The sequence below is a fragment of the Alosa sapidissima genome, chromosome 1 (genome assembly GCF_018492685.1).
Source record: "Alosa sapidissima isolate fAloSap1 chromosome 1, fAloSap1.pri, whole genome shotgun sequence".
NCBI classification, from domain to species: Eukaryota; Metazoa; Chordata; class Actinopteri; order Clupeiformes; family Clupeidae; genus Alosa; species Alosa sapidissima.
The window spans coordinates 15,545,639-15,566,859 of record NC_055957.1 but is presented as its reverse complement, the minus strand read 5'-3'; the positions used below and the strand labels follow the sequence as shown (position 1 = coordinate 15,566,859).

The following is a 21,221-nucleotide window of genomic DNA, read 5'->3' as shown; positions in this document are numbered from 1 at the left end:
CCGAGCTTTTTAGCAGCCCTTTCAAGGGCTCTCTCTGGATCCTCTTGCGTGGGCCTCCACCCAGTGGTATGGTCTTCCATTCCCAGCTTCACTCGCTGGGCGGAGGCCATGTTCGAAAGTCGCTTCTGACACCAATGTAACGATTTGATAGCGATACACTCACTTGTCCAATCAAAAGATTTATTAGCTGAGAACGAGACAAACCAAGACACCATTACATAGGAAACACAAGGGAAGTCAATAAAACAAGCACGATACACGAACAGGGTAGTCACATACAATACACCGGGCAAAACACATGAGGTACAACATAAAAAGAGACTACAAAAGCTAACACATACATGACACGGAAAACGCAATTACACTAACTAAAACAGACATTACACAAACCAGCATTCACACACATTGCATTCTGGGAGGCTAGCACTCAGTCCAAAAGACACCGACGTTACAAAATATATAAGCAACTAGGTACCGATGCTTCAAACCAGTGTGGAAGATCTAGAGATAGTAGCTAGTTAACTGCTTCAAACCAGTGTGGGAGATCTAGGGATGGCAGCTAGTTAAGTGCAAGCAGCTACACAATACTGCTTTAAACCAGTGTGGAAGATCTAGGGCTAGTAGCCAGCTAACTACTTCAAACCAGTATGAAAGATCTAGGGATAGCAGCTAGCTAAGTGCAAGTGGCTAAACGCTCCTGCTTCAAACCAGTGTGGAAAATCTAGGGATAGCAGCTTGTTAAGTGCAAGCAGCTACACAATGCTGCTTTAAACCAGTGTGGAGGATCTAGGGATAGTAGCCAGTTAACTACTTCAAACCAGTATGAAAGATCTAAGGATAGCAGCTAGTTAAGTGCAAGTGGCTAAACGCTACTGATTCAAACCAGTGTGGAAAATCTAAGAATAGTAGCTATAGCTAAGAGCCGGCCCTTAAGCACTACTGCTTCAATCCAGTGTGAAATGCCCAACACCACTTTAACCCAGTGTGAAGGTCTGGCGCCCTCTAGAGGGGAGAGAAGTTCTATAGTCACAGTTACTCTAACGCAGATGTAAATAGTGGAAGTATTCAATCGAACTAGCACAACACAATAATCCAAAGGGTGACACACACACACAGTTAATTGCTACTACGTTAAAGTCCTGTTTACACAATGGATTCCCCCACCCTGCACACACTTCTAAAGAAACTGTAGCGAGCAGCCCGACATTCTATCTTAACTATAGCCAGCCTAATAACACACAATTGTTTGTACGGAGGATGAATGAATAGTCCAGCACCCACTCATGACCCAGCCCACAGTTCGTAATCCACAACACGGAACCAGGAAGTCGCCACCGTCTCGGCCTCTTTGCCTCTCGCACTGAAGCAGGATAGCTCGCACCTCTTGTCGCCAATGCTCCTTCTTGAATGTTAACAGTCAGCACTCCACCCGGAATTGCGAGGAGGAGGAAGTGAATCAGTAGAGTGTCCACAACAAATCGCGGGGTAAAACCCACTCACAAGACAACGGCACAATTACTTTCCTTCACGTGAAGAATTGGGTGCGTTGGATAATCCTTTCGCGGCTCTCACTGTGTCCGAGCGGATGTTTGGCCAATTCGCCGTTGTAGCTGGGAAGTCAGAGGCGGTAATTCCAACGTCTCGGCTCTCGTGGGTTGCGGTGCGTGAAGTATCCGGACGCCTGTTGCAGACAAAGGGAACGCACCGATGAGAGGGCCCAGTCGGCTTTTATCCCCTCCAGCCACCAATCACGGGGTCCTGCCAATTGTCTCTATTATCAGCAGCACCTGTGGAGGAACATCCCACAAACATGCACACACACACACACATGCACAAACCCCGCCCCCAGACAGTTCATTCAACATTTTGACTGTAGAACCCCGCTACATGAACACACGTGCAACTTTGGCCTGTTGGTGGCGCTAGAGTGCTCGAGATGTTGACTTGAAACTTGGTGAATTTCTATGAAAAATCTCTGTTGTGTGTGTGTGTCAAGTTATAGCCTAGGCCTACCGTGCGCATACTGCGCAAAAGTGCCACTCGCGCCTATAGGCTATTTAATTGTATCGCCTTTAGGCTATGCGCTGGATGTGCCAACTTTTTATGAGAGAGAGAGACCCCCTTAAAAACAAAAAGATAATTTGAGCCCTGTAACACCCCTTGTGGCCTGTTCTTTTTTGGCCAGAAAGAAATGGTGTAACTCAAGAACTGAAAGCAAAAGCTTTCAAAAAGCACTCAACTCTAGGAATGAAGCAGAATTAAACTTGTAAACTAAGCAAGCACATACCATCTGGGGGGGAATTGTAGTATGCTGATCCATAGTGCCAAACCTAGAGATGCAGGACCGGACAGGTCTATAAATGAATCCAAGCATGAAAAGGGCTGTAGAATGTGGTGTGTTGGACTCTGCTGGGAAACCTTTTGATCAAGCAGAATGCAGAAATAAACAAACCATCCTGGTATTCTATTGATCTCTCCTATCCAGCAGAGTATTTACCTTTGATCATTGAAAATTAGAAAGAGCGGAATGTCAATATAAATTGATTAGCTTTCAGCCATAACTGAACCTCAACTAAAACACCAACTGACACTTCTCAGTCAGCGTAGAGTGACACTGAGAACCAGCAGTGGTTCTCAAAGTGTCATGGTTATGAGGGGGTCCTCAGAAAATGTTTTCCCCAAAAAGGGGTCCTTGGAACCAAAAAACTTGAGAATCCCTGACAGGGCTCCGAACCGGTTCAAGGAACGAAAACTAAACCGAAAACGAACGGAATTTTACGAGGAGCGGAAACGGAAACGAAAACAAAATGGTCTTCAACTGTTCCGGAACAGAAACGTTATTCTGAAATCCACAAAACCGGTTAATAACGTTTTTTTTTTCCTTCTCTATATAACAGCCTAATAATTTGATTTCTGCAGTTTGAAAAAAAAAAAAAACGAATAAATGGACCTTTGGTCCAAATGTGTATATTTTGTCTTGCTGTTGTAATGTAACCTATCCGTCTGTCTGCCACTTCGGATCTTAGGCCAGCTCGTAGCGTAGGCTACTGAAACTGATTTGGAAATTGTTTGTAGCCTATGCGTAATAGCCTATTTTGCCTGTCCCTGTCCACGCCTTGTCGTTTCAAAGTCGGGATTTGAAATGTTTGCGCAATTATAGCCTATTCTATGTAGAAGAGTTAAACGGGAAATTTGAGATAGGCCTTGTCAGCAACAGAAAGGTTCGTTTATAAACAGGGTTGGAATTATAGCGCAAGCCTTTGAAGATCTCCACATGGATAAAACTTAGGCTACAACCAGGTAAGGAGTTTAGCACGTATCCAGAAATATTTTTGATAAGAAATTATTTATAGGCATAGGTTAGGCCTACAGTAAGTCTGTAGGCTATGGGATGGATAGCCCATCTGAATGTTTTTGGATGCCGCCTCTATTCTATTAGTGTGCTATACAGATCTACAAAGACCAACCTGACCTGAAATTACAGTCTTCCTCCAACCTGCAGTAATGATTCCTATGGTACAAAACGTAACCAATAGAATAGAGTAGAAAAATAGAATAGGTCTTTGTCATTGTCACTGGTACAACGGAATTTAAAGTGCTTTCCTGTCAGTGCATTATTCATGAGTCTATAAAAATATAATTTAAGTGCTAGTGTTACTTAAAAAAAGAATAAATACAAAAATATAGAACAGCATTAGCAGCATGAACACACACAGTCATAGCCTACACACCCAGTCATTGCATAAAACAGTATGAACATGCATACTTTCTGTCATTGCACTGATCCATTTCACAGCAGATTCTAGTTGCACCTTATTTCTTTGCAGCATTGCGGGTGGTTATTGCAGTTGGATAAAAACTGTGTTTGAGTCTAATTGCCCTTGCGTTAATTGATCCGTACCGTCTGCCTGAAGGCAACAGTTCAAACAGGGAGAGACCAGGGTGGTGGGTGTCCTTTATAATGTTCTGGGATTTTTTGAGACAACGGGAACTGTGTAGTTCTTCCAGTGTGGGGAGAGGGCATCCGACGATCTTTTGGGCGGTGTTGAGGACCCTCTGGAGCGTTTTCCTCTGAGCCGCTGTGCAGCTGGTGTACCATACGCACATGCAGTATGTAAGTATGCTCTCAATGGAGGCACGGTAAAAAGACACCAGCAGAAAGTAGAAAGTAGAAAAACATAATAGCCATTCCAGGTAAATGTATCAATGGATCTCTCGAAATCTGACAAGTTTTGGCAGTTTAACATGAATTGCATCTCGTTGGAAAATTTTTAAAAAGCTAGCCTACTGTATATACCTTCACCATTGCCTTCACCTTTTATTGAAAACTAGACACAATTGTATTCACCTTTTATTGAAAAGCGGCAGCATTGAGAGTCCTGTGAGGGCATTGTCCACAACTACAATTCTAAATGGTACACACAAAATAAGGCCTGGATGATACCTATGGACTTCTCCTGTTTGTTTTTCTGAGTCACCCTACAGGATGCCCCCAGGGCTCTTTATCACCTCCTGTAGTGAAAAAAACAATCACCAAGAGCAAGCCCTATTGCCTTAGTTATAACAGTCCATCACCAGAACATCTGAACCTCTGAAATTTCAGAAATAGAGTTTATCCGCCTCTTATTAGAGTTTATCAACCTCTCAAATGAGTTTATTCACCAATTGCAACTTTTAACATTTAACGATCACATTCCACCTTCACAATATGGGCACTCATCAACACTCTAGGAACCATTTGATACCACTTGTATCAGGCCCGGAGTGGGTAATCGGGAGAATTCACTTTTGGGCTGGTCGAAGGAAAAATATTGACATTTGCCACGTTAATCTATCTTCTCTTAAAGTTGGCTATACACACGTTCGCATTCTATGCCTAACACCGCAGCCTCTGCATGGGTTGTTCTCCCCTCCCAAGAGTTAATTGGTTGGGTCCATATAGCCCGTCTTTTCTAAAAAGTTTTCTCAGATACCAGCCGGCCCGGCCCTACCGTAGTGATAGGCGTCAGGGAGGATGGATGGTAGAAAGAAGCCATGAGGGACTGAAAAGGCCAGGTAAAAAAGATGAAAAGTATTGAAGGAAAATGCTGCCAAATGTGCCAATTAGCTTCCAGATTTTTTTTGAAGAGGACAGACATAAGTGGCAACTGGTAAAGAGAGATAGCCATGATTATAGCCTTGTAATTATTGGGATAATACTGGACGTTGTAGCGTTGTCAATCTATTCACAAGCAACATCGCTATTAAATGAATTAAAATATTAGACTTTTTGTATCATCCAATATGGCGATTCATAGACTTCATAGTATGCAAATATTGATAACAAAACTCAAGCTTGATCTGTATGCAGTAGCCTAGGCCTAAAAACAAAAGTAGCCTCTGAGCAGCAGATCAGTCCCCCGCTAAAAAATGATCAGCCCGAAATTAGCTATGACTACAGGGACAAGTAGGAAGGATAATTAACCATATGAATTAAAGTTATTTTTATTTTATGTATAAAAGAACAGTATATGACAGCAGTAGCTACGTGATCAACCTATATGCCTTGTTTGCTTAGAAGTGGGTGTAGTAAAGGAGCAAATCACCAAACAACATGATAGCTGACCCATGTAGAAAAAACATGTAAACAATAGTTCAATATGCCTCTTAGTGGAATTGTGGGATACATTTCAAATGCTTTATTTCTTCCTTCCTGTTTTTGTTAACTCATCCTTGTGGAATATTGGTAGGCTATAATAAAAACTACAGGATAGTAAGAGCTGAAATGTTGCTTTATTTATGTAATTTCCACTACCACTAAAAAAGTGGGCCGGTTTTGGGCGTGAAACTCCCGGGCTGAAAAGTGGCCCCACTCCGGCCCTGACTTGTATTGTTATAAACATTGGACAACAACATCCACCTCCATCAAACATGTTCTGAATGCCTTTTTAAAAAACCCGCTACCACATGGCGTAGTCCACCTTACCGTGCTCACAGAATTGATAGTTTACCCACCTCTTATTTTACCACTACAGCCCTGATTGTAACTGTCTATCGGTCGAGGGGTAGCATGATACAATACTGTAGATACAACACTAGTTGCAGTTGTAGACTACTTTGTCCTCAACCAGCAAACTCAACTGAAGATACTAGATCTGGATATCAGGGTTACAGCAGAAGTCTTCATTAAGAAAGCTATTTGTCTGACTGTTATTGAATCATCGAAAAGGTTCCCCTCCCTCGGGAAAAAGCCCTTCTTCCTCTGATTGTTCAGTCGAGTACGGTAGTCACGTTGCAACTCATACCTCGCTGAAAGCCTATACCCTTTTACCAATAATAACATGGAAACCACATGGCATGAAAATTACTATTTCTTCCACAGCCCTAGACAATGGAGGAGGGCCATTCTCAGCACAAGACTGTACTGTAATAAATGTCATTGTGTCGAAAGTGACCCATGAGGCTACCTTGTGGGCAATAACAGAGTGGCCAGATGTGTCATGTCAGTGAAAATTACCTTGTGCTGACAGCTACCTTCGCGGTCTTTTCTTTTCCAGCAAGCAAGTAATGCCTCAGGGATGCTTACCCAATTAAAATGTGTTTTTAGTGAAAGGCTTGCCAAGTCCTTAAGTGGATATGTATCCCTGGATGGAGTGGTATCACAGAACAGGACGTGATGAGATGCAGGAGACAGCTGCTGCAGTAATGAGAGACACAAATGACTCGCTGTAAAACTGATTTAAGAGAATTAGAAGTGGGATTGGAGATAAGTCACCTCTCCCCATGCGCATCCTCAATCACTTTTAAATACCATTGCTTTTGTGCTCTTGACTAAGCTCTTTTCTTTAGAGCCGACAGGTACCCCTTTGGGCTGCAATATTTTATGTAGTAAGGAGGGATAGGTGTATTGGAAACATTTCACATTTGAGCTTTTTGTCACATCTTTATTGGGGGATTTGGTTGATAGTTTCAGTTTAGCAAATAATGGTAATGGTAATGCATCAAAGTCTAGCATCGTCTTAGTCATAAATAATTAGGATTTACTTACTAGTCTTACTAAATCTAAACGTATACAAATAATGTGATGTGCTTGCTGATTGCTTGTTGATATCTTGATTTATATGTCGATGGATTGATGATATTCCATAATATTGCATTGGTAAGGTGAACAAAACATTACCCTCAGCATGAACCAACTAATTAAATTGACTGTTAAAATATGATCAAAAACTGTATCATGCAGGGGCGCAGGAGGCACGGGGGACGTGGGGGATATGTCCCATGCAGTGCTGATGAGACAGCCGTCGTCCCCCTCACTTTTGATAAGGAAAAAAAGCCTTATAGGTACGCTAAATAAATAATAACATATAGGATTTGCGCTAACTGTAAAACTCCCCATTAACAGCATCACATCACTAACCACAGCCATCTACAGTACTGTAAGACTGCACAATCTCATATTCACTCTGTTGGATATCTGAAGCCAGTTTGTCTACTAACAATCATAAAATAATCCAGGCTACTTGTTTAGCATAAATCATTTATCATCATCTTTATTTGAGGCAGGCTGGTATTCGAGGCAGGCTTTTTTAAATATGTCTAACCTGCATTTAGACATGCATTTCGTTTGGAGTGGCATGCATACCGGTAGGCTATCAAAAGCATTTTCGGTTTTCGGTTGATTTGGGATTTAATTTACTTTTGGACTGTTTGATTATATTGCTAAATGTTGGGACTGATGGGCACTGAAATCTGGGAGATATTTGATGGTTCACTGTTAAGTTTCATGCAGTTGAAAAAGTGTCGGGATTTCCACTGCTGTTTATTGCGAGACAAGGCAGCCCTTCATTGAATAGGGGTTGTGCTGTAATGGAAACCTTTTTGCGTAGACAAGTAGCCTAAATTGAGTTATTGTTTAATTATGCATGATTTAGTAATTTTTTTAAAATAAAATTCGTAGGCTGGAATGCCTTGAGTCGCAACAATTGTGTTTAATAGGCTTCAGCCTCTGGCAATTAGCTCGAAAGGGGCAGCAAGAGAATGAGCTTGAGAATGTGTGTTGGAGACCCATGGTAGGAAAACGACTTTTCTTTGCCAACCGTAGGCTATTAATCCAACCAACATAATACAATACAATACAACATATAATAAAATATTAAGAAGAGGTTATTTCATTGACTTAAATCGAACAATGTCTTCTAGTGGACTAATGACAATTGTTGGTATGGTAGGCAATTGTTACCCCGTCTTGTATGGGAACCTGCCTTTATTTGTCCTGCTATAAATAGAATCAATCCCGAGCATAATTTGAGGATTTACGGTAGCCTAGTGTTCAACTTCTCCTGCTCAACATGACGTTAGCTGTTGCTGTAGCCGTTTTCACTAGCCTAAAATACAAGTCTATCAACGTTTTTGTTCTAAGACATTTATTTCAAACATAATTTCAAGACACAAATTGGATACTTCAGTTACCTTGGTGCATAAATCCCAGAGAGTAGGCTACCACACCCCAGAGTGATAGGCCTAGCTTTCTTATGCGTTCAGTGTGGGGTATAAACAAGCTGAGAATTTAGCGGTGTCACGTCTGCCTGTCACAGACGTGGGGAGCTCTTTGAAGCTTGGGATAATGTGATACAGTCACTACAGTAACAGTATTTTATTTTACTTCCTATGTATATTTTTTTTTTCAATTGTATAAATGCTTTGTTTAAATGCTGTTGGAACAAATAGTTGATTATAAAGGCAACTTTCTGTTGAAATTTTCTGGTAACTTGTGAAACCAACACTTGTTAAGTTCTAACGTTGCATAAATATTAACTGCAAACACACAGTGGAGAGTTGATTTGGTTTATACCAGACAATTTAAGTAGGCCTAACTAGGCTATTTGATCATGTAGTCTATGTTTGGATCATAGGCATGATGATTCATTCATGGCTTCATAAAATATCAACATCCCATGTTGCTTTTTTCTACCATTGGCCCAAGTAGTGACCAGTATTCTACCATTGGCCCAAGTAGTGAAAACAATTGTTTGAAAACAATCAATGGTATTATCTTAATATTCTGGCAAGTTTAAAATATGATGGTCGAAAGTGGGCCAGAGGTGGCGATCCGATATCTGGAAATCTGATCTCACTATGGGTTTGTGTTCACAATTTGGCCCCCCTCACTTTCAAAATATATCCTGCGCCCCTGGTATCACGTACCTCAAACTATACATTCTCAGCTCCCTAAAGGTCTGGAGATTAAGCAGTTGTGAGACTATTTGAAGCTTAATGTACTAAGGATAGAGGACCTAAAATGGAATGAAAGGTGATGAAAAAAAGTCCAAAGGTGTTGCATTGGGACTGGCTCTCATTCAAGGTGACAGGCCTGGGAGACTGGAACAGTCAGCTCACATAGGAAGGGCAGGCTCACTAGGAAAATGGTGAATGTCATCACCCCCTCAGAATGTCACCCACCTCAGCAGATGCCATCATGAATGTGAAAAAAGGAAGGTCATCTACTAATATTTCACTGCCTTCCCTCTCCGACCCTCTTCTCTCTTGCCACCCACACTATTTCTCTCTTCTCCACTGTCTCTCTCTCTCTTCTCTCTTACTATACTCTCCCTCTCTCTTGCCTTTCAATCACTCTTCTCTTCTTCTTTCTCCATGAGTGAGTGAGAATGCTAGCAGTGTCCTCCTCTCTGAACATGATCGCTAGGGTGTGTCTGGGTGAACCAGATCTAGTGGTGGGCAAAAGGGACTTGAGCTGCAAGGTCTCAGTGTGGGCTGTGAATGGACAAAAAAAAAGTAAACTGTGTTAACAGACAAAGCAGAGGAGGACACACAATAACCATAAGACAAACCAAGCCAGCCCCAGCTGATGACATGCCTGGATAAATGTCACAAAGTGGCACAGACTAGAAATCAAAACAGATATATGTGGCATATTTATTTAGCCAAACGTGGTGAAGAAACCCAGGCAAAAAGGCTTGGTGAAGTGTGGAGATACAGTATCTTAACATAACAGCTGTGCTGTTTTTCAGCGCTCGGTCCTGACCCTTTGCGTCTGAAATGGCTATTTTGCTGGAGATTGTAATTTATCATGAGTTTTACGGGTCACAGTGGCTGACATGACATAGGGGTAATTTACCTGTCACAATGTACTGTACAGTATTTGTGTTAAGCCGACAGGCCTCATAAGGGTATGGTGTCACTAGTTTTGATTTGTGTGGTGTTTACCAACAGGCGTGTGTAAATCCAATAGATCTGTAGTAGAGTCCAACAAATATCAAGAAGATTCTGAAATCGCATATAGATACAATGTTAAATATTAATGGCACAATTGAACAAACCCACCTAGTACAACATGGCCACTATCCTATATCTTGTCACAGCGAACACACAGTGAGGTGAAGCACACACTAACCCAGAGCAGTCGAGCTGCCTTGCTACAGCGGCGCTCAGGGAGCAGTGAGGGGTTAGGTGCCTTGCTCAAGGGCACTTCAGCGGTTCCCACTGGTCAGGGATCGAACTGGCAATCCTTCAGTTCCAAGCACAAAGCCCTAACCAGTAGGCCACGACTGCCCACTTAATTCTTTGTTATTGTTGTTTTTCCTAGTGTATACAAAGCACAAAGCGAGTACAAAGGGACAAAGATATCACCTTTTTCAGACACTGTCAGCAATCCGGTGAGGATTATTACTGTAATCTTGATGATCTTGATACGTAACGTTAAGTTATGTCCATAACTATGGATCTATGAGACCGACCGATGACCGTCACCACGGTCTACACCTTGAATGATGCCATCCTTCTACCTTTTCTCGAAACCATTATATCAACAATGTCATGTGACTGACCTGGAGGCTGTCCCGCAGTAATATAATGCATTCAGGGACATGCCTCTTCCTCTTGCCTGGAACGACTCAGCTCGTTCCAAGCGACAAGAGATGGTGACGGTCATCGGTCGGTCTCATAGATCCATAGTTATGGACATAACTTACAATCTATTTCGACCTCCCTCAGACCGTCACCACGGTCTACACCTTGGATGACTAGTCCCAACAGTGTTGCGAGGACACAAGACTACTCATCACCAGTCAGGTCGGCCACCAACATAACAGTGGAGCCGATAGTGGCGGATGTCACATTGACTCGTTAAAGTCTGGCAGGGATCCATGGATCCAGGATGCCGCTGCACATGCCACCAAGAGCAACCCCTTTCAATGGTACCCATGAGACGGCCGTACTCCGTGTGGAATGAGCCGCCAGGCTTTAAGAGATTAGGAAACACTGCCCAGAGAAGGCCTGAAAAATTGTCTCCACCAATTGGTGGGTCAAACGGTGTGTAGACACTGGGTGAATCAGCTACTTACCCCCATAGCACCGAAAGCTGTGTGTGTGCGCCTGTCAACGCAGCCACGTGTGATCAACACAAGCTCCCAATGCCTTGACTGGGCATAGAGCATTAAGAGCCCCTTCAGCTTGGCAAGCTGGCTCAGGGCAAAATAGCTCCAGTTCAATGACATGGTTAACTGACTGAGGGTTCATCCCCTAAGGGAAGAATAATGGTTTCCACCTCAAGCATGTAGTACTCATGGAGGGTGCACATAGCAGAGCATGTGGCCAAAGATGCAGTTTTATTTTTGCATGTGGCCAAACATGCAGTTTTATGCAACACAAACTTGATGCCCCAGGGGTCCACCTGGGGTTGTGCTCAAAGGCCTCACCACCCAGGGGAAGTTGCAGGATTGAGCTCTCAAAAATCTGCCTGGATGCAGGTAGCCAGCTTTTTCAGGAACTGCGACCCCATAGGGTCTTCTCCAACAGACAAACCTTCTACAGTGCCATGGGACACCAAGGCATGGAATTACAGGATACTGGATCAGCTGCCCTTCCCACATCCCAAAGGGAGTGAAGAAAGTGTAGCACCAAGCATTGGATGTGACTGGATCTAACTCCAGGCCCTGCCACCATGAGGAGAACTATTCCCATCTCTGCTGGAAATACTTGGCAATACTCATTGGCTCAGTTACAGCCAGTTTTAACCCTGAGAAGGGCTGAGGATAGCCGGACCAGATGACAGCTTGACTGGAATTCGAGATTCCGAGCTTCTGGCACTGCTTTGAGTGAGGCCAGGCATGGAAATGTCCACAGCCGAGGTTTCTGAGTAACTTAGCAGCCACGCTGAGCCCTTAAGCCTGTTTTGTGGTTGATATGGTACATAGCAGCAGAGCTGTCTGTCCGCACAAAGACATGCTTGCCCTGTATACAAGACAAGAGAGCCCTCAGGGTGAAATGCACTGCCCCCAGCTCCAGAAGACTGATGTGCCCCATGTGCGCTCACGGTTCTGCCCTCCCAAACTGCTCCCCAGCCTGTCTGGGAGGTATCTATTGACACAAATGTACTAGACTGCCCAAGTTCTTGTACACACATCCTGCTGCCCAGTCATGGGGGCAGAGCTTGCAGACATGACCATCACATGTGGAATCTTAACATGCCTGTTTTTCCCATGAACGCCGGTTTGAGGCAGTCAGCCAGTGCTGCAGAGATCTGGCTCTGAAGAGACTGTGTGGGAACACCATCACTGCTGCAGAGATCATCCCCTGGATTCTCTAAAAGCCAGTCGAATCTAATGTTTGCTGAGGCAAATGTCATGTAGGACTGCCAGAACTCTTGCTATCCTTTAAGGGGTAAGAGTGGCCCTCATTGTGAGTGGGTTCAGGTGGAGCCCTAAAAAACTGCCTCCTGAATTGGTTGAAGGTTTCTTTCCTTCAGTTAAGGTTTTAGCTGAGGGACTGAACATGGTACAGCACAGTGTCTGTGTACTACATGACCTGTACCCAAAAAGTGTATCGCAAGTTGGTAGTGGTGAACCACTTCCTTAGTATTTTGACGGGTAAGATTTGATGTACGTGTTGAAGGGGCTGAGCCCGCCCCTCCCATTTTGGAATCAAGGAAATATGCTGAGTAAAAGGCAGCCTGCTGTTCGCTTAGACTTTACTGTGACAATGGCGCCCCTCTGAAATGGCGTTGCTATTTCCTCTGCCAAAGCATTTGCCTGGACTGAGGCCCCTTACTGTTATAGGGACCCTAAAACAAGATGGAGGCCGAAATTGGAAACTCCATTGGGTGGGGGAGCGGCAACGTAGTGGCCAAAGAGGTGGGCCAGCCAACAGCAGCCCCCAGCCAGACAAGCCTCCTAGTCAATATAAGGCCATTCCAAGTGGCCATTCCAATATCACGGGTGAGTTAGGAATGGGTTGACAGCCGCATCCAACAAGTTCTTGGTGTCTGGACCACTAGCGCTACCAGACTTTCTGATAGCTGCTAACAAAACAGCCAAAGCAGTCTCAGCGCAGGCTTCACTATACACATTGTCACTAGCAGACCCAGAGCTCTGAAGCTGGAAGGAACCAAAGTTAAGCAAAAACCCAGCTACATCCGGCCTCTCTTCTCAATAGGAGAGCCAGTGTACAGAGGAAGATGGACTCTATCAGCCATATGTGGTTCCTGGAAAGGTGGCAGGTGGACAGGGAAAGTTCCTGCTGCCTAACCTGCCATGGATGGAGCTGGCCCTTGGGAGTGAGTGTCCCCTGGCCACTCAGTCAATCAGGCCCCAAATAGAGGCCAGAATCTTTAACTGCATGTCCTCTTCCCCTACTAATTGCCTAGAGGGGGGAATTAAGCTACGGCCCTCTATGGCTCTTTTCCTCCTATACCTATAGGAGTGCACACAATGCTGTCTGCGTGAGTGATGGTCATGGATACTGTCCTGCTCTCCATCATAGGTGGGAGGAGGAACAGTCACTGCATGAGGATGTTCAACCAGGCCAGATTACACTCCTCAAATGGTCGATACCAGCCGGACATGGGCATTCCACATCTTCTGTGAGATGCACTTTGCCCAAACATGGTTAACACTTCCTGTCTGTCCATGATTGTGTAAACTCACAACTCATGTATGTGTACATACACGGGAGAAATACAACCTCCACTCACAAGAAATGGCTAAAAAGTTATGGCTAAATCCATAACCATAACAAGAATGTATGAGGGGAACATAGCAACCAATTTAACAGCTGCGCACAGTGTAAAAATATGAACAGTTACAATTACAATTACATCACACACCTCCACTCTTGTATGTGAACATACAAAGGGGCAATAGACATCCACTCCTGCACACGGATGTGCGAGGGGAATATAGCCACAATCTCACCAGTTGCGCACAACAGTTAAGGGAGATAGTAATTTAACCTAACAAAAGGGATTTGCACCTCCGGTGCTTGGGCCCTAACGCTGGAAAACAAAGTAAAGTGAATCTTCTCCCACCACATGTGAACACACCGTCTAGGCCGGCAGAGCCAAAATGACTCACTGTGCAGGAACACACTAAACTGGAGAACAACTTCTTCTACTGCATGTGAACACACCATATAGGATGGGAGAACAGAAAGACTCTCAGTACACGGACGTACTGCTAGACAGGAGAACAAAGATTTCCCACTACATGCGAACACTTGGCCTGCACACCATTTAGGCTGAGAAAACAGAAACACTCACCATGCGTGAACACACTGCCTAGGCAGACAAACATCCCCACTGCATCTAAACACCCTGTTTAGGCTAGTAAACAGAGAGACTTACTATGCGTGAACACACAGCTCTAGCTACTCCTGCTGCATTTGAAAAGGCTGTTTAGGCCGCAGGACCAAAAAGGCTAATTGTGCGCGAACGCACTGCTTAAATACGGAAATGTTAAGGTTAGCCGACTAGAATGAAAGACAAGCCGCAACCCACCGCGCGCAAACACGCCGTATAGGCCAGTAAACTGAGAGACGTACTGTGCGCGAACACACTGCTCAGACAGTGATACATACTGCCCAGTAAACAAAAAAGACTTACTGTGCGCAAACACACTGCTTTCTTTACTTCTGCTGTATTTGAGCCGACTGTTCAGGCCGCCGGACCAAAAAGGCTTACCGTGCGGGAACGCACTGCTTAAACTGGGAAATGTTAAGGTTAGCAGACTAGAACCGAAGACAAGCTGCAACCCAACGCCCGCGAACACATCGTATAGGCCAGTAAACTGAAAGACTTACTGTGCGCGAACACACTGCTTCCTTTTTATTACTGCTGTATGTCATGTATCCTGAGTTATTTTAGGCTGCAGGACCAAAAAGGGTTACTGTGCGCGAACGCACTGCTTAGGCAGGGGAACAGCTTTCCTCCTACTGCCTGTGAACACCGCCGTTTAGGCTGGATGAGCAGAAAGACTCACTGTGCACAATGCACCGCTTAGGCTAGTTTTTTGTATTTTTATTTTTATTTAAGGCCATTTCAGCAACTAAGGCTATTTAATGGCCAGAGCATTGTGTGTTATAGAAGCTTAAATATTTTTAAAACTATGCTAGTCAGAAATTCTTAAACCTTCAAAGGTGGGACAATGCACCGCTTAGATTGGATAACAAACTTTTCTCCCACTGCATCCTTACTATGCGCGAACACATTATTCCGACAGAAAAACAAGCTGTATACCCACTGCGCACAAATGCGCTGTTTAGGCCAGCAAACCGTAAGACTCACTGTGCACGAATGCACTGCTTAGACAAAACAACTTTTCTCATACTGCATGTGAACACGCCGTTTAGGCTGGAGGAACAGAAAGACTAACTGTGCGCGAAGAACATCTTTTCCCATATACTGTTGATTTAGGTCGGAAGACCAGAAGTGCATGCGCGACCATCTACACTAGCTTGCATTCAACAAGCCGCCGGTAACGTTCTACCGTGAAGGCGAAAGTAAACGCCTCACTAGAACGAATGTCAAAAGGAAAACCAGTTTGAACCCTCAGGGACCAAAGGCACCTGCACGATAACGTGGCGGATTACTGGCTTCTAATGAAATCATACTCACCGGTCTCAGAATTGAGGCGAGAAAGGCAAAGAGAAAGAGGCATGTCCCTGAATGCATTATATTACTGCGGGACAGCCTCCAGGTCAGTCACATGACATTGTTGATATAATGGTCTCGAGAAAAGGTAGAAGGATGGCATCATTCAAGGTGTAGACCGTGGTGACGGTCTGAGGGAGGTCGAAATAGATCAATATATTAACCTGTCTTGCAATGTAGGAGTTCACTGAACATTAAATTAAATTGTTTCCAGTATTACACTTGCAGGTGTAGGAGTACTGTAGCTAAGAGGCTGACCAATTCCCCCAGGAGACAAGAGAGAAGGGATGCACTGGAAGATGGGATGTAATATCCAGATGAAATGGATCCTCTCTGTGTCTGTCTATACCTCTTAGAGACAATTACATTGTCACACAATCCCTCACGTAGGCACCCATGCAGAGGCATTGCATTGGTGTCATGCACAAAATGCGGAACGTGTCCTACTGAAAAGATAACGTGACAAATGTCAAGCTTCACCGAAAGCTGTCAATGTACAGAAACATTTCTTGCAAATACGGCCACGCGTGTATGACGTTATCTTCACCACTACCCTGTTCACCAAGTTCACAACTATCGTCGGGGTGGACTATCGACGGGAGGTCAAGTCAAGTCAAGTCAAGTCAAGTTTATTTATATAGCACATTTCATACAGAGGTCATTCAATGTGCTTTACATAAACAAAACCAAACAATAATAACAAATAAAAGCATAGAAGGGCAATATAGTCAAAGAATAGTTAAAAGGTAAAGATCATAATAAAAAGAAAACATAAAACAAGGTAAAATCATTTAAAAATAAAGAATAATTAGTAAACAAAAACAAAGGCAAAAGTAGTAAAAAAAAGTAATGAAAGACAAAGTAGAATAATTATCAATGCAGATTCAGAATTTGTAACTCGGCACAGTTAGCAGAAAGCATCTGAGAACAGTTTGGTCTTAAGTCTAGATTTAAAACTGGCTACAGTTGGGGCCTTTTTAATGTCATCCGAAAGTTGGTTCCACAGCTGAGCCGCATAGCAGCTAAAAGCTGCTTCACCATGTTTAGTTCTAACTGTAGGTTTTACTAGCAGGTTTTTCACCTGGGACCTGAGAGGACGAGAAGGTGTGTACTGCTGAAGCATGTCTGACAAGTATTTAGGTCCTGCTCCATTTACTGATTTATAAACAAGCAATGCTTCAATGCTTTTTCTAAGTCATGTTTTGACATCAGCCCTCTGAGTTTGGCAATATTTTTGAGGTGGTAAAAAGCTGATTTAGTTATCGCTTTCATGTGGCTGTTGAAATTTAGATCACTGTCAATAAATACACCAAGATTTTTAACAGTATCCTTTGCCTTCAACCCTTTTGTGTCTAGAAGAGTGGCAACCCTAAGTCTTTCCTCATTTTTACCAAATATAATTACTTCAGTTTTTTCTTTGTTCAGCTGAAGAAAATTTTGAGACATCCAGGTGTTGATTTGTTCTATACACTGACACATAGATTCAAGAGGACCATAGTCGTTTGGTGATAGAGCTAAGTAAATTTGTGTGTCATCTGCATAGCTATGATATGAAATCAAATTATTTTGAATGATTTGTCCAAGTGGGAGCATATAGAGGTTGAATAATAGTGGCCCCCCAAGATCGACCCCTGTGGAACACCACAGGTCAAGGACGTTGGTGATGAGGTACAGTTTCCGATGGCAACAAAGAAGCTCCTTTCTTGTAGATATGATTTTAGCCAGCTGATAACTATGCCTGTAAATCCAACCCAGTGTTCTAGTCTGTGTAGTAAAATATTGTGATCAACAGTGTCAAATGCTGCACTAAGGTCCAGTAGCACTAGGACTGATGTTTTACCTGAATCTGTGTTGATTTGCCCGAAAACCAGACTGAAAGTAATCAAAATACCCATTTGATGTTAGGAAGGTGGTTAATTGATTAAAGACTACTTTTTCAATAATTTTGCCAATAAAAGGTAGATTGGATATGGGCCTGTAATTGTTTAGCATGGAGGCATCCAGGTTATTCTTCTTGAGAAGTGGCTTTACAACAGCTGTTTTCAGTGACTTAGGAAAAGTGCCAGACAGCAGTGATACATTTACAATTTGAAGGACATCCGCCGCTATGAGGTGAAAAACAGTTTTGAAGAAATTGGTAGGCAGAGTGTCTAAGACACATGTGGAAGAGCTGAGATTCTGTACCGTTTTTTCAAGTGTTTCGTAGTCTATCAAGCTGAACTCATTGCATTTATTAGTTGAGAAACTCATTGCATTTATTAGTTGAGAGAAGTTCAGGCGCTAATTGTGAGGGGGGATTTGTTAACTTATCAACAGTTGAAAATAGAATATGAGTGTTATTTGAACTTCTATTGATAATGTTAGAAAAGAAAGACTGTCTTGCTTTGCATATTTCAGAGTTATATGTGCGGAGCATCTCTTTATGGATTTCATAGTGGATATGAAGTTTGTATTTACGCCATTTTCTTTCAGTCTTCCTACACTCTCTTTTTAGAAGTTTAACTGCTGGATTTTGCTTCCATGGTGCTTTCTGTTTGTCCTTAACTTTCTTGAATTGTAATGGAGCAATGTCATCCATAATGTTTGCCATATTTGCATTAAAGTGATCAAATAAGTCTTCAGAGTCTGACAGTTGACTTGACTTTAGTGAAAGTGTTTGCTCAAAGAGAGCACTTGTCTGATCATTTATGATTCTCCTTTTTACCATCATAGCTGTGTTTTGAGTGTGTGGGGACATAGACACATCAAAGAACACGCAGAAATGATCAGATAAGGCCAGGTCTTTAACAGCTGTAGAGACATCGAGACATCGAGATCGAGGTCCTCTAGTAGGTGCTCGTGCTTCCATGGGTTTCAGTTGTGCGTCCTCCTCCTTTAGCAACAAATAGAGAGCGCAGCGTGCGGAGCGTGCGTAATGCAATCTAGGAGCAGTGATTCGCCAAACCTCCCTTATTGCAGTCGCACACATTTCTTCTAATTTTATGTTTTCGTAACGAGTAACGAAGATGCTTAGTGGAAATATAACGGAGTAAAAGTATACATTTTATCTAGGAAATGTAGTGGAGTAAAAGTGAAAGTTGACATAAATTTAAATAGCGAAGTAAAGTTCAGATACGTGCAATTTCTACTTAAGTACAGTAACGAAGTAGTTGTACTCCGTTACATTACAACACTGCATAAATTAGTCTGAGAGGTAAATCTTTAATTTGGACTCTGCGGAGGACAGGGCCAACATGCCGCTGTCATTCAGTGTTTTTTCTCCACTGGCTTAGAGACAGGATTCAGTGTTTTTTCTCCACTGGCTTAGAGACAGGCTTTGCTCCTCTGGCCGCCGCACTGCCTGGTGCCTGGGTGCCGTGGTGAGTGCTAGGCTGAATTTATTTCCCCTCGGCAGGTCCTAACATAGGCCGGCCGGCTGGTTGGCTCCTGCAGACCCTTAGCCTGCAGATAACCACACATTTCCCCTCTGAGAATGCGCTGGATAAAGCTGAGAGGTTCTCCTTTGAGAGGTGCAAGAGGTGCAAATTTGCACACAAAGACCTCTGAACGCACACACAACGTGATTCTGTGATTTCTTATGGACTGTCAAGTGTTTAACTTTAGGATGCCCTGCTCTTGGTTTGAGTGGCAGTGTTTGAAGTGCAGTGGTTTTTCAACATGTTATAAAAACCACAGGTAATGAGATATTCAACAAAAAGCGGCTTTTGCACAAACTTTGATGCAGGTTCTTGAAAGGTTAATCAGCGTGGTGTGTTGATACCTGCTTAATCCCTAGGGAGTAGAAAATATGAAATTCAAATATAGGCCCAGAGAGTCTAAAGACAATATTAATATACAAAAGTAATATTTCAAGGCATCCTCCCCTGTATGCTCAAGTATTTCTGGCAACATCTATTATAGAGTTCCCTTAGGAAATGTGTATTATAGACACTTCACATAGGGAAACATTAGTGTTAACTAGATGTACCGCATAGTGGTACAAAATATGACTGCCGCTCAGTTATGTTCATCCTCTCCCGCTTGTCAATTTGTCTCCATCTCCTACTCCACCCTAGCCTGACGAGACAGACATAAAGATGCAGGGTCTGGTGACTCACCATTCACAGTGCTCAGTCCGAGGGGCGGGATAATCGGTTGTCTTTCAAATTCCCTCTGCACACAAAAACATAAAATAAATGCTATATATAGCCTAGATATCTGTAATTATTAGATGATCAGATGATTTACAGTTCTATGTAATATGTCATGTTTCATGTTTTTGTAATGTTTCATACAGTGATGCAGGTCTACTGCAGTGAATAGGCTAAATACAACTTTGATCATTTTTATATGCTACTACTGTATAGTTAACTTTGGCCTTGGTCAGGGCTTGAAAACGAAATAATTTTTCAAACGTTCCGTTCTGAACGGTTCAGGTAGGCCTATGTTTAACGTTTTCGTTCTTGCATGCGTTCTGCCACCAACATATCGGTCCTGAACCGGTTCGGAACGCAAAATATCGTTCGTTCTTAAAGTTCCGGCAGTGTTTGGCAGGCCTATCAAGTCTATTTTTGTGGACTTTACCTTAGAATAGCCGTACTCATTATTTCCCCTTGATTTAGCCTATACCGTAGCTATGCCCAAAAATAATAAATCACAGGCGGCATCCAAAAACATTCAGATGGGCTATCCATCCCATAGCCTACAGACTTACTGTAGGCCTAACCTATGCCTATAAATAATTTCTTATCAAAAATATTTCTGGATACGTGCTAAACTCCTTACCTGGTTGTAGCCTAAGTTTTATCCATATGGAGATCTTCAAAGGCTTGCGCTATAATTCCAACAAACCTTTCTGTTGCTGACCAGGCCTATCTCAAATTTCCCGTTTAACTCTTCTACATAGAATAGGCTATAATTGCGCGAACATTTCAAATCCCGACTTTGAAACGACAAGGCGTGTACAGGCAAAATAAGCTATTACGCATAGGCTACAAACAATTTTCAAATCAGTTTCAGTAGCCTACGCTACGAGCTGGCCTAAGATCCGAAGTGGCAGACGGATAGGTTACATTACAACAGCAAGACAAAATATACACATTTGGACCAAAGGTCCATTTATTCGGTTTTTTTTTTTTCAAACTGCAGAAATCAAATTATTAGGCTGTTATATAGAGAACGGGAAAAAAAACACGTTATTAACCGTTTTTGTGGATTTCAGAATAACGTTTCTGTTCCGGAACAATTGAAGACCATTTTGTTTTCGTTTCCGTTTCCGTTCCTCGTAAAATTCCGTAAGATTCCGTTCGTTTTCGTTCCT

The 21,221-nt window shown here is 42.9% G+C and overlaps 1 long non-coding RNA gene across 1 annotated transcript; it reads left to right on the top strand.

Moving 5' to 3' along the window:
• The first annotated feature begins 1,454 nt into the window (after positions 1–1,454).
• On the top strand, positions 1,455–20,957 carry LOC121714977. Its single transcript, XR_006033491.1, has 3 exons — positions 1,455–1,683; positions 8,966–8,967; positions 20,947–20,957. It is a non-coding gene; the product is annotated as an uncharacterized LOC121714977 (long non-coding RNA).
• Positions 20,958–21,221: the final 264 nt, after the last annotated feature.